The sequence below is a fragment of the Tympanuchus pallidicinctus genome, unplaced genomic scaffold (assembly GCF_026119805.1).
Source record: "Tympanuchus pallidicinctus isolate F22 unplaced genomic scaffold, pur_lepc_1.0 scaffold11, whole genome shotgun sequence".
In the NCBI taxonomy this organism is placed as follows: domain Eukaryota; kingdom Metazoa; phylum Chordata; class Aves; order Galliformes; family Phasianidae; genus Tympanuchus; species Tympanuchus pallidicinctus.
The window spans coordinates 16260142-16281756 of NW_026294627.1; the positions used below are offsets into that span (position 1 = coordinate 16260142).

Genomic DNA, 21615 nt, shown 5'->3' on the forward strand with positions numbered 1-21615 from the left:
CAGCCTGCCCAGGGCTGTGGGCACGGAGCTCGAGAGAGCGTTTGGACAGCGCTCAGACTTCGGAACTGGATTTTCGGTGGTGCTGCGTGGAGCCAGGGGTTGAACTCCATGTTCCTCGACGGTCCCTTCCAACTCGGGGCAGTCTATGATCCTATAGTTGAGTCTTCCAGGAAACAGCTTCCAAACTCCCAAATTTCACTCTGCCCCGCCCTTGCCCTTCCACCGAGACGCACGACCTCACGCTCCCAACCCCGCACCTTCGTTCCCGGCGGGACAGGAGCGCCCTCCAGGGGCGCCGGCTGCTCCGTGCCCTCCACGCCGGCATTGTGCCGGGCTGCGCCGACCTGCTGCCACCGCGCAGGACTGGGCTACGTGCAGACCGAGCGCTGTAGGAGCTCGGAACTGTCGGCGGGAAGGGCGGCAGCTCTGGCGACGCCTCTCCCCGCTGCTGCCCGTCCCCCGGCGGCGTGGGGAGGCGGGCGGGGACAGCCGGCTCCCGCCCCCCGCTCGGCCTCCTCTCCTCCCGCCTCCGCGCCTCCTTCCCTCCCCGCGGCACCGCCGAGGCTGCGAGCGCGGCGCCCGTTCAGCGCCCGCCGGGACGAGGAGGCTGGATGAGGACTTGCGTCCCGGGGCGTTCGGCGTCCTCTCGGGCATGCGGCGGACTGCGGGGATTCTGCCCTGCCCTGAAGCCGAGCGGGGACATCAGGTAACTGCTCGCCTCGCCCCATCCCGGCCCGGCCGGAAAGTTGCCTGCAGCCCCCCGGGTGAGCGGCGGGGCGAGCCGCGGGCGCCGTCCGAAAGGGTGCGGGGCGGTGCGACGGCGGCTCGGGCGGTTCGTGCTGCTGTGCGCTGCGGGCGGGGGGAAGGGAAAGGAAGGGGTACGGGGGGACCGAGCTGGCAGCATTGGCGCTGCGTGCCGGGCTCTGCTGGCTTCCCCTGCCAGCCTCGCTGTGCTTAGGACAGCCGACAACAAAGTAGCGCGCTGCAGGAGAGTTCGGTGCGTTTGTGGGCTGTATGGCATAGCCCCAAATACGCTGTTTGTTTTGAATCCCGTTCTGCCGAGGGCTTTCCGACGGGACTTTTGTGGGTTCAGCGTAAACTTCCAACAAATGTGTGGTTTTTAACTAACACAGTGTGAGGATAAATCCCATTCCAGGTGTTCCACAGTGGTGCCTTGCTCACCTTTTCTCATGGTTTCTATCAGAGGCACTGAGATTTTTTTCTTTTTTTCTTCTGAAATCATTTAAAGAACAGGTGAGCAGAGAGCCCCACATAATCCGGGTGCCTTTGCTACAAGCCGAAAAACTGATACTGGATCACTTTAAAGCAAGAAATAGAAAGCATCAATACTTTCAGAAACCTGCTTTCTTATCAGCCCAAAGTAATGTACACTGCAAAATGCCCTGAGGGTGAAAAGATTTCCCGTTTCAGAAGTGAGAAGATCCCCCTCATCGTTAGTGTTCTGCACGTACTGCATGGGTTAAATTGGAGAGAATCAGAGAGAATCTGCCTCAAGGATTCTATCAGCTGTAGCAGGGAATGTTTTACTTCCAAATCTCCACATTACACTGTGCCAGTGTAATGCCACAGTGTTTGTTGCAAAAGCCAAAGGAAGTAATCAAATGTAATGAGCTTAATTTCACTAGATTATAATATAATGAGTTTTGGACCAAATTTAGGAGTTCAAAAGTAGAACAGCTTGAGCATCGTTCATCTGTTACTGCAGGTAATCCCAATGGTTATGCATAAGGCAGTACGTTTATGATGATTTTCAGATTGATGGTAGTTTTTAATAAGCACAGTTATTTTCTCTAAAAAGCTCCATGACCCAGCGCAGCTTTGGGGCTACTGCATGTATGCTCTGTTCTTTCATTAATGGACTTGTATACTGTATTAAACTAAGAGAAGTTTGAATAAGTGAAAGAACTACAAGCATAGGTAGAACATGAAATGCTTTCCACCTTGCTGCGTTTTGTGATGCCTTCTGGTGTTTTTTTTTCGTTGTTAACTTCAAACATAACTTCTCCCTGAGTTCTCATGCAAGTGGCAGAATTTCTTAAATGTGTGAAACAATTTTCTATTGTCAGATATTCTGTAGCTCTTACTTCCTTAAAAAGATAAATACAACTTGGGAGTTATCATTTTTCTTGACAGCATGACAGTTAAAGCTTGGTTTGCATAGCGGCAGGCACGTGTGGTGCATTAAAGGATATCATTCTGAACTGTCACCGAGTAACTTTTCAATGCATTTTTGTGAATGTATTGCTTGTAAAATGACGGCTTGAGTGTAACTGAGTGTTAGGATGAGGAATTATGTAGTGATATGAGATCTAATTTAAGATTTTGACTGTAGTATTTATATTGCATTCCTGTGGATTTAGTGCTCAATCCTGTAAACAGGTATTTTATTAATTTTCTTCATTTTGGTGTCTCAGTTAAACTCTGGAAATGTACTGTTGATGCGGAGTGCTTAAGCTGCCCAGAGGTGGAGTGTGCAATTTTGCCTTTTTATATCATAGTGAAGAAAATGCTTCATTTGCTGATAACCTTTCTGATAACGTGTCCAAATGGCATGTAATTGTTGCTATTTAGAAGCTGAGGTCGTGTTAGAAGTTGCGAGCTTAAACAGTTCTGTGTGCCAGGCAAGTGTTGTTTGACAGTGTGTGAAGCCTTAAGCATTGAAAATCGGCAGGTGAACTGAGGAAGGAATATAACATGCTGTTAAGGTGGGAATGTGGGAAGTTTGGGAAAGAGCAGTAAGTCAGGAGTTTGGGGTCTTTTTGGATGGTGAATTTTTTACATAATAACTAAGTTAATGCCTTTTGAAAATAATACATACCTTGAGGATGCAAGGTAAAATGTATACCTGGACATGGAGGAATCTGTGTTTACCTGAAGACTGTATTTGCGCTTGTAATTTTTTTGTGGTGGGTCTCTTTCCGAACTTCTTATTGCTATACTCTGAAGTCTTCTCCTGGAGACTTCTCTTAAACCAACTTAGGAAGTTTGTTACTTCATTGGTAAGCCTGTCTGGTGCCGTTGGATTCGGTAAATAGTGATGAAATTAGTTCAGTGAGAACAGTGTTTCTGTAGGAGTAAGAGGCTGTTAAGAACTGAAATACCAGTGAGAGAAAATTTTGTCTTAGCTATGAGTTCAGCAGCTGGGTTTTGAGGAGCACATACCATAGATCTGTAGAAAGTGAACACCACAGTCAGCTCTTGGGAAAGGATTCCTTCTGACAGCCACAACCAGTCAACACTCCCGCTGATAGCCCAGTGAGCTCTTAAGCACTGGGACAGGCTCCCAAGGAGGTGGTTGAGTCACCATCCCTGGATGTGTTTAAAAACTGGATGTGGTGCTCAGGGACATGATTTAGCAGAGGGTTGTTAGTTAGTGAGTAGTTTGGTTAGGTCATGGTTGGACTCGATCTTTAAGGTCTTTTCCAACCTGAGTGATTCTATGATTCTGTGATTCTGGTTGGCATGCCTGTTCTCTGTGTTTTGCCCTCTCTTCAGTTGTTAATCAGCCAGTCTCCTCTTAGCTGAAGAACTCCTAATGTGCTCGGTTTTACTTTTAGATTACCTTTTCTAGACCTCTGGAAGATAACATTTCCTTCTGAACTCTTTGAGTTCATAGTCTTTAAGTAGAGCACCATCTGTGAAAATGGAGCTGTGGCCATACCAACAAGTCAGGTGAAAGTATTAGTTCGTACTCAAGGCTGTACTTAGAAATCCAGTGTGATATCTTTTATGCAAGAGTATGCTTGCCAGTCACTTTTCACTCTCTCGGTAATTCTCACCACCAAAATTCAGTTCTGAACAATGGCTGAGTATTGTTTCCCTTCCTGTATTTTCTCAGTTGATCATTCTTAGCTAAACATACATTGGTTAGCTGCATCTCAGTTTCTTGTAGATCATGTCTTCAATTTGGTATGATTATTCTGAATTCGAATCTCTTTTCCCATTTCTAACTTGTAGCTCTCCTAGGCTGGTGTCATATTCAGATTCACAAATATACCTGTCAACTAAGCTATTAAGAAAGCAATAAATATCTAGCAGATTGGACTAGGAATCTTTTTTAAAAATGTCTTCTCATTTATCAATGAATTTGTCATAAAGATATTCTGATTATGTTGTTGTAGCCTATTTTTAAAACAACAGTGTTTCATTTTATAGATGCTATAGGAGTGCGTAAATACAGCTGTTACCGTCTGTTACCAACTACTGTAAAACCCAAAGCAGTAGTTTGTACTTCAGCTGTCTAGGTTTTCCTGTAGTTGCTGTAGTTTTCAAGAAAATAAAGTGTTCTTGATGTTTCCAGTTTAGAAGTTCTTTTTAATGCAATAGTTTTTCATTGAACAACCAAATACCTCCTTGTGGCTGTCAGGTCATTGTGTGGAGATTGTACATTGCAATCATATAATTTCTATTATTTGTAATTAAAATGCTGTTCACAAATCTGATGAAAATTACCAATGTAATATAAGTACTAGTTTGACTTCTTGTTTTCTGACAGTTATTTATGGTAGGTGGATTTAATCAGCAAACAATGGCAAATAACATTTCATATTACAGACGTGCTTAACTGAGGTGTTTTACATGAATTCTAATGGTCATGCAAGAGCAATGTTTGTACACATTTATGAAACAGTAGAGGAAAACTATAAACGCTAGTAAAAATCGACTGTCTGATAGGGGTGTATGTCCTTGAAAGTCTTGGCGAGCTAAAGTTTCCTAATAAATTTCCATTGTATTAAATTTGGTCTTAAATTTACCTGTTTTCTGTGGCTTAGATTTAACAAAACAATACTGAACATCTAATTATCTTTTTTTCCACTCCAGTGAAGAGGCAAACTATGATGTTCCAAATTAATATATTTGTCAATAGTGCTGTTGATTTAAGTCACGCAACTATCAGCTTCTGAAATTGGACAATTAGTTTTCTGAACTGCAGCATATGTAAATTATACAGATATACGCAAATAAATTATTTATTTGTGTTTGTGCAGTAAGCAGCCAGTACTTTCTTTGTTATACATTTGCTATTAACAGTTCTAAAAACTTCATAATACTATTTCTGTAGAAAATAAACATGAGCTGTCTTCTACAGGTTTATGAGAGTTGGTCTACAGAATAGTATTGTAAAAATTATTGGTAATAACATATTCCTCTGTGTAGTAGAAAAGTGATATTTTTTTAGAATAGGACAATTTCGAGTGCATATGCCTTCCCTCCCCCCCCAAAAAAAACAAACAAAAACCAAACCAAACAAAAAACAACATTACTTGTGATTAAGAGTGCTAAAGTCAGAACTTTATTTGATTTCAGAAACAAAGAAATTCTTTGAATATCTGGCAATTTTTCCAAAATGAATTTTCTCTGTGAATGAGTGCAAATTACTTTGCTTAATTATTTGTGAATGATGATGTGAAAATTTGTAGAACAGTACTATTTCTCTTGCTTAATTGTTTTAAATACAGATTTTCTCTGGGATATGAAATCTTGCATGAAGGTTTTTGCTATAAGATTCAAAGAAACCCTTATTTTTCACAGACAAACACAGGCATGCAAACAAATTGTACTCAGTATTTTCCTGGCAACATTTTCACAAACCTGCAGATATTTGACTTAAATAACAACAGAGAACCGAAATGGAAAAACCTGCCTGATTAAATATGTGTTGCTGGAATCTCCCACTCCACTGTTAAAAGCAAACTCCCCAAAATCATTTGAGAAGGAAGGTTTTAAGCAGTTTTGAAAAAAATGCATGGGAGCAGCCACTGTGGAAGTATAGAGAGAGCCTTTCACCCTGTAGTGTTGTGTGAGCTGATGCTGGGTTTGAAGCCACTTCTTCAGAAAGAAATGTTCAGTTTTTAGAAAACATGTCTTGGTACCAGCCAAACCCACTTTTTTATCCAAAGAGAAAGATCAAATTAATGATTCTCATGGGACATTCGTCCTTAGAATCATGGAGTCACGAAGTTTGGAAAAGGCCTCTAAGATCATCCAGTCCAGCTGTCCACTTATCACCAATATTTTCCACTAAAGCATATCCCTCAGTACAGTGTTTAAATGTTTCTTGAACACCTTCAGGGACAATGACTCCACCACCTCCGTGGGCAGCCCATTCCAGTGTCTGACAACTCTCTTGGAGAAGAAGTATTTCCTAACATCCATCCTGAATCCCTCTTGGCACAACTTCAGGCCATTCTCTCTTGTCTTTTCACTGGTTACTTGGGAGAAGAGGCCAATGCCACCTCACCACAACCTCTCTTCAGGCAGCTGTATAAAGCAATTATGTTTCCCCTGAGCCTTCTCCAAATAGAAAAATCCCAGTTCCCTGAGCCACTTCCCATCAGATTTGTACTCCAGAACCCTCACAGCTTTGTTACCTTTCTCTGAACACACTCCAGGGCCCTTCCTTTGTTTGTTTCTCTTTCTTTCCTTTGAAAGGCTCAAAACTGAGCACGCTACTTGAGCTGCGGCCATCTTTGGATGACCTGTGTTCTTCATGACCTAGAAGGAAATCAAGCTAAGTTACCTGCGTGATTGGAGGTCCTCACAGGATCTTTTTAGGCATGTGATGAGTTTCTTATGCATTATGAAGGAGGCCTAGATCTGCTAGAGCTGGAATAGTGGATATTCACCTTTATTTCTTTTCAGTCTCTTTACATACTGATGGATGTTGAAAGAGATTATTCAAGCACTTCTGCAGTCGCTGTCTTCCTTTTTTCTGTCATTAGAGGGGATGGTTATTTCTTTCATATGCAAGGCTGCAGAATACAGCTGGGTATTTTTGTGGTCTGATTTTTGAACTCTTGGGGTTGGATAGTAAAGGACTGAAGGCCATGAATAAGAGGATGTACTGTCTTGTTTCAACTACTTCATACTTAGTTGAGAATCGTTTACTAGTTTAATGAAACTCGTTTTCTGCTTTCTGTTATCCTCAGTGTTAGCAGGAAGGGTGATGAACGTTCTTGTTCCAGTTATTCTATAATAGTAAAAAATGATTGTATCAAATAAAAAAGCAGGAAGCACTCTGAAGACCTCTTGAATACCAGGAAAAGATGAATCTTAACAGCTTCTACCTGATCCTTTACTGACTGTGGAAATCCAGATCTGTTGATGTCTGCCTGCACCATTTTTCTCCACTGGCTTTGTTTATTTTAGAGAATTGCTTGTAGGCCCTCTGTCACGCTGCCCTCTAATGTTTCCACTTTTTCTGTTCTGTTCTCCAAAGGATGGCTTTGATTCTTGCTGCTTCTGGCCTCCTCCTCCGTCACATACCTGCAATGAATATGTGCTTTTAAATATCTGCTTTAAAAATCAGAAGAGCGTGTTTCCCAAGTTGATTATGCCAAATCCGACTGAGGTCTCCTTTGCAAGCAATGAGAGGACGCTTCTGTATATTCCTGGTTGATTTGTCTCAAGCCTCAGCATGTTAACTTCTCCCTGACATCTGATATGGCAAACAGTTCTGGAATACAGTCCTATGAGATAGATGTTTAGGTTTTGTCTCCTGATATAAACAATCACATAAGAAAACTACATGAATTTTCCTCAAAGTTTTAAAAGTGCTTCTTACCAAAAATTCTCCAAGCAGCTGAGCTGTAAAAGAGCAGATTATTTTAGGGTCAAATAGTTACTTGAAACGTTTGGAAAAGATACTAGGAAGAAATAGTTTTGTTTTTTTTTCCAGGATGAGACAGGTTACCAGTGAGGTATGCTGGGATAAGCGGTGCTGATGCTGTAGAATGAGCTCGTAATTATTTGAAGAAGAAAGTGAGTAGGGAGGTGAGGGCTTTTGCTGAATAATAGTGAATTTATCAAGATAGTTACAACTAAAGCTTTAGTGTTACTTCCTAGGCATGTTAACATCTATTCTGAATATACACTGCAGAATTTAAAGGGATCTTTGCTTTGATGCTTGCCTTAATTCATTTCTCTTTCAATACTGTTGGCTCCTCAAATAGGAGTACTGGAATTATTGAATTTAACGTGAAATATTAATTCATAGCTCAGTGATTATCAGAAAAGTAAATGAAATACTGGGATTTAAGATAATAAGAACCAATAGCAACATAAAAATTATGTCCTGAAAAAAGTATTTCTGCTAGTTGTAAATAACACATGCAGTTACTTTTCTTCTATCTCAAAAAAATACAAGTTTATAAGCAATTCAGGGAAGGGCAGAAAACATGTCAAGGAGATGCTATACTCTTTTTTAACAGATGATCAAACAGATTACAGCTTTTCAGTTTGTAAAAGGTGTTAAAAACTAGTATGATAGAAGTCAATAACATTGAGTGGAGTGGAAAAAAAGTGAAGATGGGCTTATTATTCACCATTATTTTTCATTCTGTGATGAAAACAAGCAGTAAAGTTATCAGCAATGAAGTAAAATGAATTGTTAAGTAATTAAGCTGTCAAACTTGTTATTACAGGATATTATAGAGGGCATGTGTGTAAAAGAACTCAAAGCAGATTTTTCATCATGATGGGCCATAAGATCACTGGTAATGATCAGGTGGGATAGGATTTCTCTCAGCCAGTCTCAAAGAAGCAGATGAACTTGCCAATGACAATATCAGTCCTTGGCGTGTTTCTTGCATTTCTTTTCATACGAATCCTTTTATTCAGAAACAAGATAGTGACTTGATATACCAAGTAATGTCACTGTTCTATTCAGTGTAAGCTATATGTATACTGTGTTCCCCCTGCATCCTTCTTAAAGGAATGGAATGCATTCAGGTAGCCTACTACTGCAGTCTAATTAAATTATCTTGTCAAATGTGGTGTTTTAATTCAAGGCTTGCTTCTTGTTTAGCCTGTGCAGAGAAAGCTGCAGCACAAAATTCAGATTATCTGAATCACTTATTACTCCTTTGAACTGAAATGTAATTAATAGTCATGACATTAAATTGTGGTACCTGTTGGTTTAATACTGCCAAAAAGTCTGTGCTTTGAGGAATAAGTACACTCCTTCATCACTGCTTTTTCAAGGAGAGAACTGCCAGGACATTTCAGTCAAATGTAATTCATTCTGGTTTTACAGCTGTCTTGAAAATAATTTAGATAAAATATAAAAGAGGAATTTTCATGTTCCAAAACATTAGGTTAAGCATTTTACACATTTCAGTTCTTGATCCAACTGAACATTGCTTTGATGCAAGTCCGTGCCAATACGGTAGTACTGCACCAGTTTTTCTTAATTCTAAATGCGAAGGCATGCATTGAGAAGGGGAAAATACAATTAAAGATACTACATTTTAAAAAGTGTAGTTAGTTTCATATTAATATTGAACATGCTGTGCTCAGGCTTATAGCAAATTTAAGGTTACTGAAAGCTTGAATTCTAATTTCTCAAAAGAAGAGAAAGTTAACTTTACTCAGACAAGCATTAAGCACTTTTTTATTCCCCAACTTAATAGAAGGGTTTCAAGGCAAAATGCATACATTTATGGAAAGGGTCATTTTTTCGTCTTCTTTAATAATAGCCTGTTGTTATACTATGCTATCTTCTCAACAGCAAATTTGACTGATGGCTGAGAGCAAAATAGCAGTCTTATCACGGGTGCATCATTCCTTTGTAGGGTAGATCATTATACTTCTGAAGTGTCTGCAGTAACCCATCAGCATGAGTTACTAGGTTCTTAATACTATATAATTATGATACATGCATGATTCCACTCTTTGTCCAGCTTGCACATGCCTTTCTAACTCCTACTTAGAGGCTCTTTTTTTGAGAACTGGAATAATTTCTACATTTTGAAATGCTCATCTTTCAGTTACAAAGGAAGTGTCCATGTGTGGTAAGAGAATTTTCATGTTCCTTGCTCTCGCAAGCAAGGCAAGTCTCAGACAACTGAAATATCAGTAGTAAAGGGAAATGTCCTTCCCTCCTCATAAGTATGCTCTTTGCCTCTGTTATCTTCTCATTAAAACTAATGAGTTTTAATCTCAGTTTGGAGATTATCTACTTTCATAGTAATCTAAGACAGAGGAGGTATCTAAAACTTTTAATAAGAATAGTTATTGTCCTTAACCAACAACTTTTACACAACACTTACTCAATTCTTCTGAATATTTCAAAGATACAGGGAAGTTATGTCAGTTTTTGTTTGTCTCTGTATTCCAGATGTGTTTTTATTTTAGATCTGAATGATAGGTTATCTCGCAGCCAATTCAGCCGATAAAGCAAATCCATCATCTATTGTTATTTTTTGCTCAGCTGAGTCCAGGAATATGCTAATAACAAATCCATTCAGTTCCTGATTCCAACAAAAATGCAAGTGTGCCTAAACATGCCAGTAAATTCTTCACTGAGGTTTCTCATATACTTGGCATCTGCACATATATCTGAGCATGCCAGACATTTATCTGTGATGAATGCAAAACTGATTGAAGATCTTATGTTGCCAGATAATCATTTTTGGTCATGCATGCTGATTCATGTGTTTTCTGTAGTCCTATCATCAAGCTGGTGACCAGACAGATGATGTTTCTCATTTTTTCAGCTCATGTTTCTAGCAAAGACATTTGCTGGACCCACTCTTGGCTGACAGGCTGACTTCAAGGTCCCTGACTATTCAAAAATCAGCTCTTCATGCAAATATCCAAGAATTGACACCATCTGTAAAGTCTGCTCCTCATCTATCCATCATTAGGCTTTATTGATTGAACTGTCATTTTTCAGGTATAATCTCTGACTCAGGGTCAGTCTCTTTACCATGTGTATTTGCAGCTTCCAGCTCATTGTGTAAATGATGAGCATAGACTCAATCTTTTCACACAGCATGCAGATATTTTTAATTAACAACAGGAGTGACTAGATTGAAATAATTTATTATTTTGAAATAGAAGATCTTTTCATTTAAACTGCAGCTCTGTATGGTTTTGTAATATTTTGTGGAGTTTGAGTAATGTGACTTTGGATAGGGTCACCTAAAGGTACCTTACACATATGTCAGTGTTTCGTCCACTTTTCCTAGCTATTACATTTTCACTGATGTGGCAAAACAATCTGAAAGATAGCACAAGCCTATGTTTCTTCATTAGATAGCAGAAGACTTCTTTGAACCTCAATTTGTGTTGACAAATTGAGCTACTACATAGGTTTTTTTGTCTCTTACTTATGAGTTGCAGCAATTGAGCTAATATTTTTTACAGGGCTAAGGAAGGCACAAGATTTGTCACAACGAAAAAGATCTTACAAAATTTCAGCTCAGATATAAAGGCCTCTCTCAATCAATATCACTGTTGACACAAGCAGGATCCCTCCTGTGAATTGATAAGTTACCCTGAAGGAACTTCTGATCCAATTTCAAGTTACTAAGACCTGTTAATATTTTACAAATATGATATATCCTTCAAAGGTTGTCGCACTCGCTGTCTTTAGGCTTGATCAGCTGTGATGTTGTTTATGAGAAACATTCTTATCAGCCCCCTTACTTACCAGAGAAACAGAATAGATATCAATATGCATATTAGTTAAATACTGTCCTTGTGTTTACAGCTGATTAAAACAAAAAAAGGAATTGATTAATTCCAAGGCTACTTTTAAAATAGGCAATGAGGGAACAATTCAGTTGACTGAAGATGGGCCTATGGGTCTTTAGGTGTCCTGCCTGGCCAGTAGTGGTTGCTGTAGAAAAACAGTAGCCTCCCAGATCCGATAGCTCATTGTAGATGGCTCAGGTACTTTGAGGCACCTAAAATGCATTTGTTTTGGCAACTGAGAAAGTCTTTCATTGTCAGAGTGCAGTTTTTCCAACAGAGAGACTCCTCCATGTTTATTTTTTCTCTTTTTTTTCCCCTTTTTTTCCCCTTCAGTATTGAATCTCGCTCATTTTCCAAAGCCAAAATGTTCTTGCTTCATAAAGTCCTCCAAGTTCAGAAAATATATGAAATACCTATTCTGACCAAGTCATGTAGTGTCACAAGCTGCACAAGATATGTGCAAGTGCCACAAGTCAAAAAATGTCACAAGTCAGGCATTTGACAAGGCATGAGAAATAAAGACAGCTGCTATCTTCAATAGCCACAGAAGAATAAGGAAATAGGGTGATTCTAATGAAAATAAAAGATTCTATCTTTTTCTTGTAAGACAGTCTTACACTATCATTATTCTTTAGAACCATTTGACAGTAACAAGTGAAAAAGTGAAACTGACAACAACTGACTGTTGATAATAGGAAGAACATTGTGCCAGTATATAAAAATGTCCAAAAGATAACTCCAACCAGTTTCGTTTATCTACTCACAGTGGATATTAAAATAATTTTCTGATAACAGTTCTGGGAAATGGTGTACACTTACTGTGTGTGAAATAAGTCTCCTTTAACAAGGAAAGAATGACTTTAATAGGGAAGAGGGTATGTCCCCACAGAGTGTTTGGGATAATGCTGTCGCCTGTATATTGCTGTAGATAATCATGTTTGGAATTAGACATGTCTGTCTGCATAGAGATGTGTGCAAATATATGTAGTGTTTGAGTTTCAGCAGCTTTTGTGGAAATTCTGTAACTGTGATGCTAATATGAGTAAAATTGCTAAGCAGGATGGGAAAACATGTGCATTATGTTTACTCATAGTTCTGGCATGGCTTTAACATGTTACCAGAACATTTTTAAATATAATACTTTAAAAGGACATTTGAAGCAATTTTAGTAATCACAAAGTTAATCAAATAACTAACATCAAATTCTGACAAATGCGTATGTTCAGAAATACAATATACTTCAAACTTTCATGTTACATATTTCCTCTCTGTGCTGGTAACTGCTTGAAATTCAGGAGCTGCCTTGTACTGGGAAATATTTTGCTTATTATGAAGAATTTAGGAGAATTTAATGAAGAATTTAATAAGTGGTTATAAAAACTGAAGTCTGAGCTGACAGTAAAGCAGCTGAAAATAGAAAAGTTGAATATATTTTTCCTGCATTTTGTTTATGATTTCATTATAAGTAACTTTTAAAAAATCTATGACTATGAAATGTGTAATTGATAGATGATTAATCCATATGAAAATGACATTTATGAGACTGGTAAAAGTTAGAGTGCTCAGATGCTAGTGCAATATAAAATATTAAGGTGGAAGTTGCTGAAGTGCTTTCCAGAGAAAAGAATTTCACATCCTACAGGTAGTCACAAGTGAGCTTACTTCTACAAATTCAGCATCATAATTATTTCTGTTTCACAGGAACTGAGTTTTACACTGTTCGCTGAAGAACAAGTGAAGTGATTTTGGTGATACTGCTGGTTAACACTAAGATGGTAGTTCTGATAGTCTGTGTTTAATCGCTATCCCAGTCAGATAACTTTTAGAGCTTTCACATTTTTAAGTAGTCATTCTATTACATTTTCGTAAGTAATAAAATCATGTAAAGAAACAAACTTCTGCTCCAAACATCTTTCATTCTTAAGGAAGGTGGAAACTTCTCTAAGCGTCCTGTGCTTGGTAGTAGCGAGTGCTTTTCTATGTCTACTCCCTTGAGTATCAGGTCTCTGACTCATTTCTTATAAGTTACCCTTGACGTTCTTTGTTCGAGGATAAAACATTTGAATAGCTCTTGCTTGTGTAATGCTAAATGGCTGTCATCACCTTTGTGACTTCTCTGTTATTTTTATGTATTCTATTATTTGGTAATTTTGAAATTTGGTGGATAGAAGCTGTAAATGTTACCGTATTACCTTTTCGTGTGAGTATCTCTACTCATCATTCATAGCTATGCAACACAGTCTTGTATCACCTGAATAAATGAAGACATTGATATTAGCAGGTTGTCCTCTCTGTGATTTACAATACCATCTAAACATCTAAGCACAGTTTTCAGTGGATTTTCTGACAGTCTGTTATTCTAAAAACACCTAGAGATTTAATTTTGAGTTGGATTTCAGATTGGGTATGAGAATGTTCCTGTCCACATGGCTATATCATCTTCCTTTTTTTTTTTTTTAAATATATATATATATTTTGTTCATTTCTCCATGTACTGTTGTAACTTCACTATCTGCAGCTGTTCTTGGGCAGCTTACTTTACACTACCGACTGTTTACATCAACTCCACACTTTCTTTTTCCTTTCCCTTTGTTTGCATCTTATATCCAATTTCTTGGTTTCTCTCTTGCATATTGTTTCCCTGTCTGGTAAAACTCTTGCCTCTTATAAAGTGGTCCTATCACTTCTCTGTAATATGTATGACTTTTTATTTCAGGTATGCCTGAGCATAAGCCAACTGGCTTTTGAAACCACAATGAAAATCTGCCTGGCCTCAGTTCATATCAAAATTCTACAGTGAGCTTGGTTAGCTGGAAGGAGAATCTGCAGTAGAAATTTTGCTTAGCCTAGAGGAGCAGTTCCAGATTAACATCATCCCAGGTTAAGTTTTAAGTATGATAGAGGTAAATTTTCATTACAGAAGTTTCCTTGAGCTTTGACTTACTGGAGAGTCTGTAGTGGAGTTAGAGTACACCTCAAGTCTCATTAGAATCCCTGATTTTTTTCAGTGATACTGATAGTTATAAATCTTGCATAGATCTTCTCCGTTGTCACTGATAAACAGTTGTCTGTCTCTGTAAGAGATTGACTTTGTCTATTACAGAAGTGTCTCTTTCAGGCAAGAGAGCCTTCTACTCATTAGTGCTTTTTCCCATATTAAAAAAAAAAAAAAAAAGATTCAAAAACTGTGGCTCTGATGACTTTCTGTTCTTGAACACTTGAGTTCTATCTACGTAACCTTTTATTCACTTGCAGAAGGTACAGTATTACTTAGATATATCAGACTATATTGCAATTCTATAAGAATCCAATTATCTTTTCTAACCTTTTCTTTTCCCTTTTTTTTTTTTTTTTTTTTTAATGACCAGCTAAATCCTGTCATGTGCTTTGTCACAACTCCTACCAGTCATTTTCTTCACCTATTGCAAGGTGGAGCAGAGCAATATTTTGATATTTCATCAGTGTTACCTCAAAAGAAATTCCAAGAAACCAACTGCTTAATACATACCTTCTAATATTTCATTTGTATATTTACATCTCAGCTAGATTTGTTGATACATCGAATCACAGAATCATAGAATTACTCAGGTTGGAAGGGACCTCAGGGATCATCAAGTCCAACCGCAGCCTAACCATACTACCCTAATTCTGACAACCCTCTGCTACATCCTATCTCCGAGCACCACATCCAAACAGCTCTAATACACATCCAGGGACGGTGACTCAACCACCTCCCTCGGGAGCCTATTCCAATGTTTAACCACCGTTTCTGTAGGAAGTGTTTCCTAATGTCCAACCTAAACTTACCTTGGCACTATTTGAGGCCATTTCCCCTCATCTTGTCACCAGTGAGAAGAGACCAGCCCCGCTCTCACTGTAAGCCCCTTTCAGGTACTGGAAGAGAGCAATAAGGTCTCCCCTCAGCCGCCTCTTCCCCAGACTAAACAGCCCCAGCTCTCTCAGCCTCTCCTCATAGGGCTAATTTTCCAAGCCCTTCATAAGCCTCGTTGCCGTTTTCTGCACCTACTCCAGTACCACCACATACTTTCTGTACTGATGTGCCCAAAAGTGAACACAGTACTCAAGGTGAGGCCTCACCAGTGCTCAGTACAGGGGCAGGATGACTTCCCTAGTCCTGCTCACCACACCATTCCTGATACAAGCCAGGATGCCATTGGCCTTCTTGGCTACAAGGGCACACTGCTGGCTCATATTCAGCCGACTGTCCATCAGAACACCAAGGTCCCTTTTCATCAAGCAGTTTTCCAGCCACACCTTTCCAAGCCTGTAGGGTTGCCTGGGGTTGTTGTGACCAAAATGCAGGACTCGGCACTTGACCCTATTGAAATTCATGCCGTTAACCTTGGCCCATTGATCCAGTCTGTCCAGGTCCCTCTGCAGTGCCCTTCTCCTCTCTGGCAGATCAACACTCCCTCCCAGCTTGGTGTTGTCTGCAAACTTACTGAGGGTGCACTTGATCCCCTCATCAAGATCGTCAATGAAGATGTTAAACAGAAGCAGCCCCAGTAGTGAGCCCTGGGGGCACCGCTCGTGACCGGCCACCAACTAGATCCAACTCCATTGACCATGACTCTTTGGGCCCAGCCATCCAGTCAGTGCTTCATCCAGCAGAGCACACACCCGTTCAGACCATGGGCAGCCAGCTTCTCCACGAGAATGCTATGGGGGACAGTGTCAAGGCCTTACTGAAGTTCAGGTAAACCACATCGACAGCCTGACCCTCATCCACTAATCAGGTCACCTTGTCACAGAATGAAATCAGGTTTGTCAGACAGGATCTACCATTCGTAAACCCATGCTGACTGGGCCTGATCCCCTAGTTGACCTTTAATTGGTCCATGATGGTTCCCGAGATTATTGTTCCATAATCTTCTTGGGCACCGAGGTGAGACTGATAGGTCTGTAGCTACCAGGATTATCTTTCTGGCCTTTTTTGAAGATGGGCATCACGTTTGCCAGTTTCCAATCAACTGGGACATCCCTAGTTAGCCAGGACTGCCAAAAAATGATGGACAGTGGCTTGGCAATCACATCTGCCAACTCCCTCAGCACTCTAGGGTGCAATCCATATGGTCTTGGACTTGTAAGCAAACAGCTTTCGCAGCAGGTCTAAAAGTATATCTCATCATGGATCATGAAGGGCTTATTCTGTTCCCCATCCCTATCTACCAGTGCATGGGACTGTGTTCCCAGGGAGTAACTAGTCTTACTATTAAAGACTGAGGCACTGAGGCAAAGAAGGCATTAAGTACCTCAGCTTTATCCCTATCCTTGGTGACCAGGTTGCCCTTGGCATCCAACAAGGGATGGAGGTTCTCCCTAGCCTTCCTTTTGCTATTAATGTTTTATGTTATATAAAAGCATTTACTGTTTACCTTAGTGGCCAAGCTCAGTTCTAATTGCGCTTTGGCTTTTCTAATTTTCTTCCTGCGCAGCTTCACTGCATACCTGTAATCCTCATAAGTAGCTTGTCCACTTTTCCAGAGACCATAAACTTTCCTTTTGTTCTTGAGTTCCAGCCAAAGGTCTCTGTTCAGCCAGCCCGGCCTCCTTGCCCGTCAGCTCGTCTTCTGTGACATGGAGATGGTCAGGTCCTGCACCTTTAAAACAATTTCCATAAAATATTCCCATGCTTTCCAAAACTACCTCCCAAGGGACCCTCTCAACCATGGTTCTAAAGAGGCTGAAGTCCGCCCTCCAGAAGTCCAAGGTGGCAGTTCTGCTGACTCCCCTCTGTGGTTTGACAAGGATGTTGATATGTAATATTTCCTAGCTACACCAATCACTTTTTAATATTTGTCAGCCTTGCACTGATAGCAACATTAAGGTCACACAGTTTTCTGTAGGTTAACCATGGGAGCACCTTATCAAAACCACATGGTGTCAAAGCATCTTGACCTTTATGTAATTATAATCAAAAGCAATCCTAGCAGGCAGTTCAAATATTTCAACTAAACAAAAATACTGTATCTTTGTTTTCCTTTATAAGTAACAAACAAGGTCATGACAACCTCTGGCCAAGGGCAGAACATTTACCAAACTTATCAGGCTTTATCTTTTTATTACTGCAAAGCTGAAAATAAAGTATTATAGCCAATTTTTTTTTCCATCCTTCTGCAGAAATATTATATATTACAATGCAATACTACTTATTCAGTGTTAGCTTAAGTGTGTGCGAGTAGTTTGGTTTGACTTGGTGCCATCTAAACCAATTGATTAGCCCTACTGTACTACAAAAAGATGTTTGTAGGACAGTAATGGAAGAAGGTGGATTGTGTTTTGATGGCATCTCCATTGGCATGAGATCTTATTTGCCACCATGTGACAAAGCAGGTTCCTTGATTCTTTGAAATGTTACCTATCAACATCCCACTGGAAGTAGACTTCCGGACTACTTGTGGACTTGCCAGTGGAGTATGTCTTTATTGACTTTTGGCCCAAGAATCTATTTTGGACCAGATGGCCTTCAGAGGTCCCTTAAAACCTCAGCTATGCTGTGATCATGAGAAAAAACACCAGAAGTGGATTGTACTGCTGTTGCTTATAAAATTAGTTCAGAGCGTGGTCTGACAGAGGATGTTCTCTGGAAAAGACGGTAGCTGACCAAAGGGTAAGTATCAAGTGTGTTATAGTCATGCCCTGCTAATTGAGCTAGCACCCTTTTCAAGAAACTGTAAAAGTGGCTATCTCACATATGTTGTGCAGATGAAAGAAAAAATGCTGTTGCTTGTAAGTGAAAGTCAGTCTTACAAAAAAAGTCTTATTTATTTGTTTATATTTGGTGTTCGGAGCATTAATATTGACATATATTGCACCTATTAAAATATTATGTGAAATATGTGGCACAGGATACATATGTAGGTAATAATGGACGTGATAATTATTAGCAGATGTCAAAGACAGGTTAAATGTTAGTGAAGTTGCCCTTCTGAGAGAGGGATAAGTGATCTTTGCACATACATCACATGTCCAAGCTGCAATTATGAATACAGGTTGCAGCCAAAATAATATAACTTTCTCCATATTAATGTGCTCAAGCAGGCTGTTTTGGAATATGTTTTCCTGTATTAAGTATGATCTGGTCTGCAGTCCTGTGGGTCTTTAAAATAGCTTATGACTTGGAATATAGTACACACGTGGTTACACATATGGTAAAAGAAAATCATATTATGTGTTGGATATAAATATTAAAAGATCAAAATCTTTTCTCCAGAACAGAAACAAAGGTGTTATTTTGCACTGAGAAGTACTGAATTTTATTTTATATGATGACTTGAAGAAAGGTATAGGTGAGAACCTATCTACCTTTTTGATCATAGGCTAGAGTAATGGACAGGGAAGTAGGACACCTAATTCTGAAGCTTAGTAGCTACTGGAGCCTACTACTTACTCTTCCAAGAGAGCGCCCAAACAGCCAGAGACTATGTCTTTTGCTTTTGTCTTATGCTTTTTAGCAATATGAACTAACACAGCCATTGTGATTTGGCATCAGTGACCATGTTGTACTTCAAGGTCTGCAGGACACAGCTGTATTGTGAGGGAGGATTCTGTTTGCCCTATTTGCTTTCACCAACTGTCAACCTAGTCTTCCCTCACTGGGCAGCAGACTGGTTGATAAAAGTGAACTAGATGGCCCTAGTAAGGTGAAATCAGGAATGTGTTTAGGATTTTTCTGTGTAGAAGTCTAAGATATCTGAGACCCACTTTTCCACATTCTGGCACCTGTTCCTGTTGAACAGAAGAATTATACTTGTCTTTGGAGTGCACAACCTCCTTCTCACCCCTGAGGAATGATTTCATATTAAGCAAGTTCAGTGTGAGTCTTGTCATGGTTAATTATACAAAATATATCCACAAATTGTATTTTAAACAACCAAGCTTATAGGGAAAATATTTAAGAGAACTAGGTTTTAGATGAAGTCTATTTAAATGACTGTCTCAGTGCATATAACTGTGGCAACTGTTGTATAGCTCTCTACAGAGATTTTTGGACTGACAAGAAAGACTCTTGGCTTCCCTGGCTGTTAGCATTAGCTGAATGCATACTGCAAGTGTAGAACTCCTACTAATGTCCTGGATATCTTCCAGTTCAGTTATTTGTTGTTCCTCAGACATTATCCTTATCAGTCTCAGAACATTAATTTATGTAGTGATGGGTGCTGTGCATGCCCAGCTCCACAGGTGACTGGTAATTGTTCAGGCCAATACAGGGACAGCAGCTCAATCTGTATGTCTTGCAGATAGAAATAAATTTTGACTTTGCTTATATGAACATGAAAAGTATGTGAGATGCCAGTATCTCCTGTGCTGTGTTTATGATAAACTTTGTACATACCCCCGCTCCACTTTGTCTGTCTCTTTAAAATGACTCACAACAAACACTGTGATGAATATAATTTATTGCTTATTGCTAATAGACGGCAGTGAAGACTAAACAACTACAACTTCCCTCCAACCACCTTCTTCTACCTCCCCCACCTCTGTGCAGCACAGGGCAATAATGCCATCAGGCCACAGTCAGACTGTTGTGTTTCATCTGTGCTGTGCCTCCATGGTCTCTCTCTGCCCCTGCTCCACGCAAGCTCCCTGCTATGGATGCTATCCTTCCTGAACTGATCCCATGTGAACTTGCCACAGGCTGCAGCTCTCCCAGCACTGCTCCAACATGGCTTCATACCATGGGGCCCACAAACTGTGTCACTGTGAGTTAGAGAGGTATTTGGGCTCTCTGATGTTTCATTGTTTGTATTCAGTTGTTTTCCCCACCTAGGATTTTCTTAGTACACTTTCAGAGTTCCAAACTTAGAATTCCAGGGTGGAATTGGAACTGGGATGCTAACAGTTCTGTTTCCTCTCTGTTTATGGATTTGTAGGTATTGACAATGAGGGGTGAGTGGGATAACAGCTACTCATGCAGTACTTGTTTGTGCTTTGCAAAAAAGAACAAAAATAAGGATAGTATCATTAGATCCTTCTGATAATTTTCCACAGCAGTTTATGCTACTAGAAAATCAAAACCACTATATCCATTCAGCGACTGACCAAGTGATTAAAACAGTAGCTCAGACCTTCCGTCAGTTTATGCCTATGGGTGTTTCCCACTGATGTTCAAATCACATTATCAGAATTGAGTATATATATATATGTATATACATGTGTATGATTCTATGATTCTATATATCTGTGTATATATACATATATTATGAAGAAAGGTTAACGGAACTTGCTTGGAGAAGAGAAGGCTCTGGAGAGACCTCATTGTGGCCTTCCAGTACTTGAAGAGAGTGTACAAACAGGAGGGGGAATGGCTGTTTACAAGGGTGGACAGTGATAGGACAAGGGGCAATGGTCTTAAAGTGAGACAGGGGAGGTTCAGGTTAGATATTAGGAGGAAGTTTTTCCACACAGAGTATGGTGACTCACTGGAACAGGTTGCCCAAGCAGGTTGTGGATGCCCCATCCTTGGAGGCATTCAAGGCAAGGCTGGATGTGGCTCTGGGCAGCCTGGTCTGGTGGTTGGTGACCCTGCAAATAGCAGGGGGGTTGAAACTCAATGATCTTCATGGTCCTTTTCAACCCAGGCCATTCCATGATTCTGTGATATGCAAGCACATACACACTAATCCTAAGTATCTGTAAGTGTCCTGGTTTCAGCTGGACAGGGTAGACTTTCTTCATAGTGTCTGGTATGATGCTATGTTTTGACTTTAGGAGAAAAGCAACATTAATAATAAACCAGTGTTTTAGTTGTTGATGAGCAGTGCTGTTCAGAGCCAAGGACATTTCAATTTTTGTGCTTCCCATACTGTCCTACCAGTGAGAAGTCTGGGAGAGCACAAGTTGCTCGGAGCTGACAGAGAGAAGACAGATGATCTGAATTGGTCAAATGGATGTTCCATACCATATGGCATCATGTGAAAAAACTATAAAATGGTGGGGAGTTGGCCAGGGGTGGGGGCTGCCACTGCTTGGTGCTGCTGGGCATCAGTCGGCAGGTTGTGTATCACTTGTTTTGTAAATATATTTATATATTATATATATATAATCATTACAGTTATGTCTCTTTTCCTTTTCTGCCTTAATAAATAGTTTTTA

At 39.9% G+C, this 21615-nt stretch overlaps 1 protein-coding gene across 8 annotated transcripts in view; it reads left to right on the forward strand.

The window, feature by feature from the left end:
* Positions 1–584: 584 nt before the first annotated feature.
* SGCG (sarcoglycan gamma) overlaps positions 585–21615 on the forward strand; it is a 115401-nt gene continuing 94370 nt past the window's right edge. For all 8 annotated transcript variants that reach the window (XM_052669149.1, XM_052669098.1, XM_052669138.1 and 5 more), the window contains exon 1: positions 585–706. The gene's annotated coding sequence lies outside the window, so the exon portion shown is untranslated. The remainder of the gene's footprint in view (positions 707–21615) is intronic.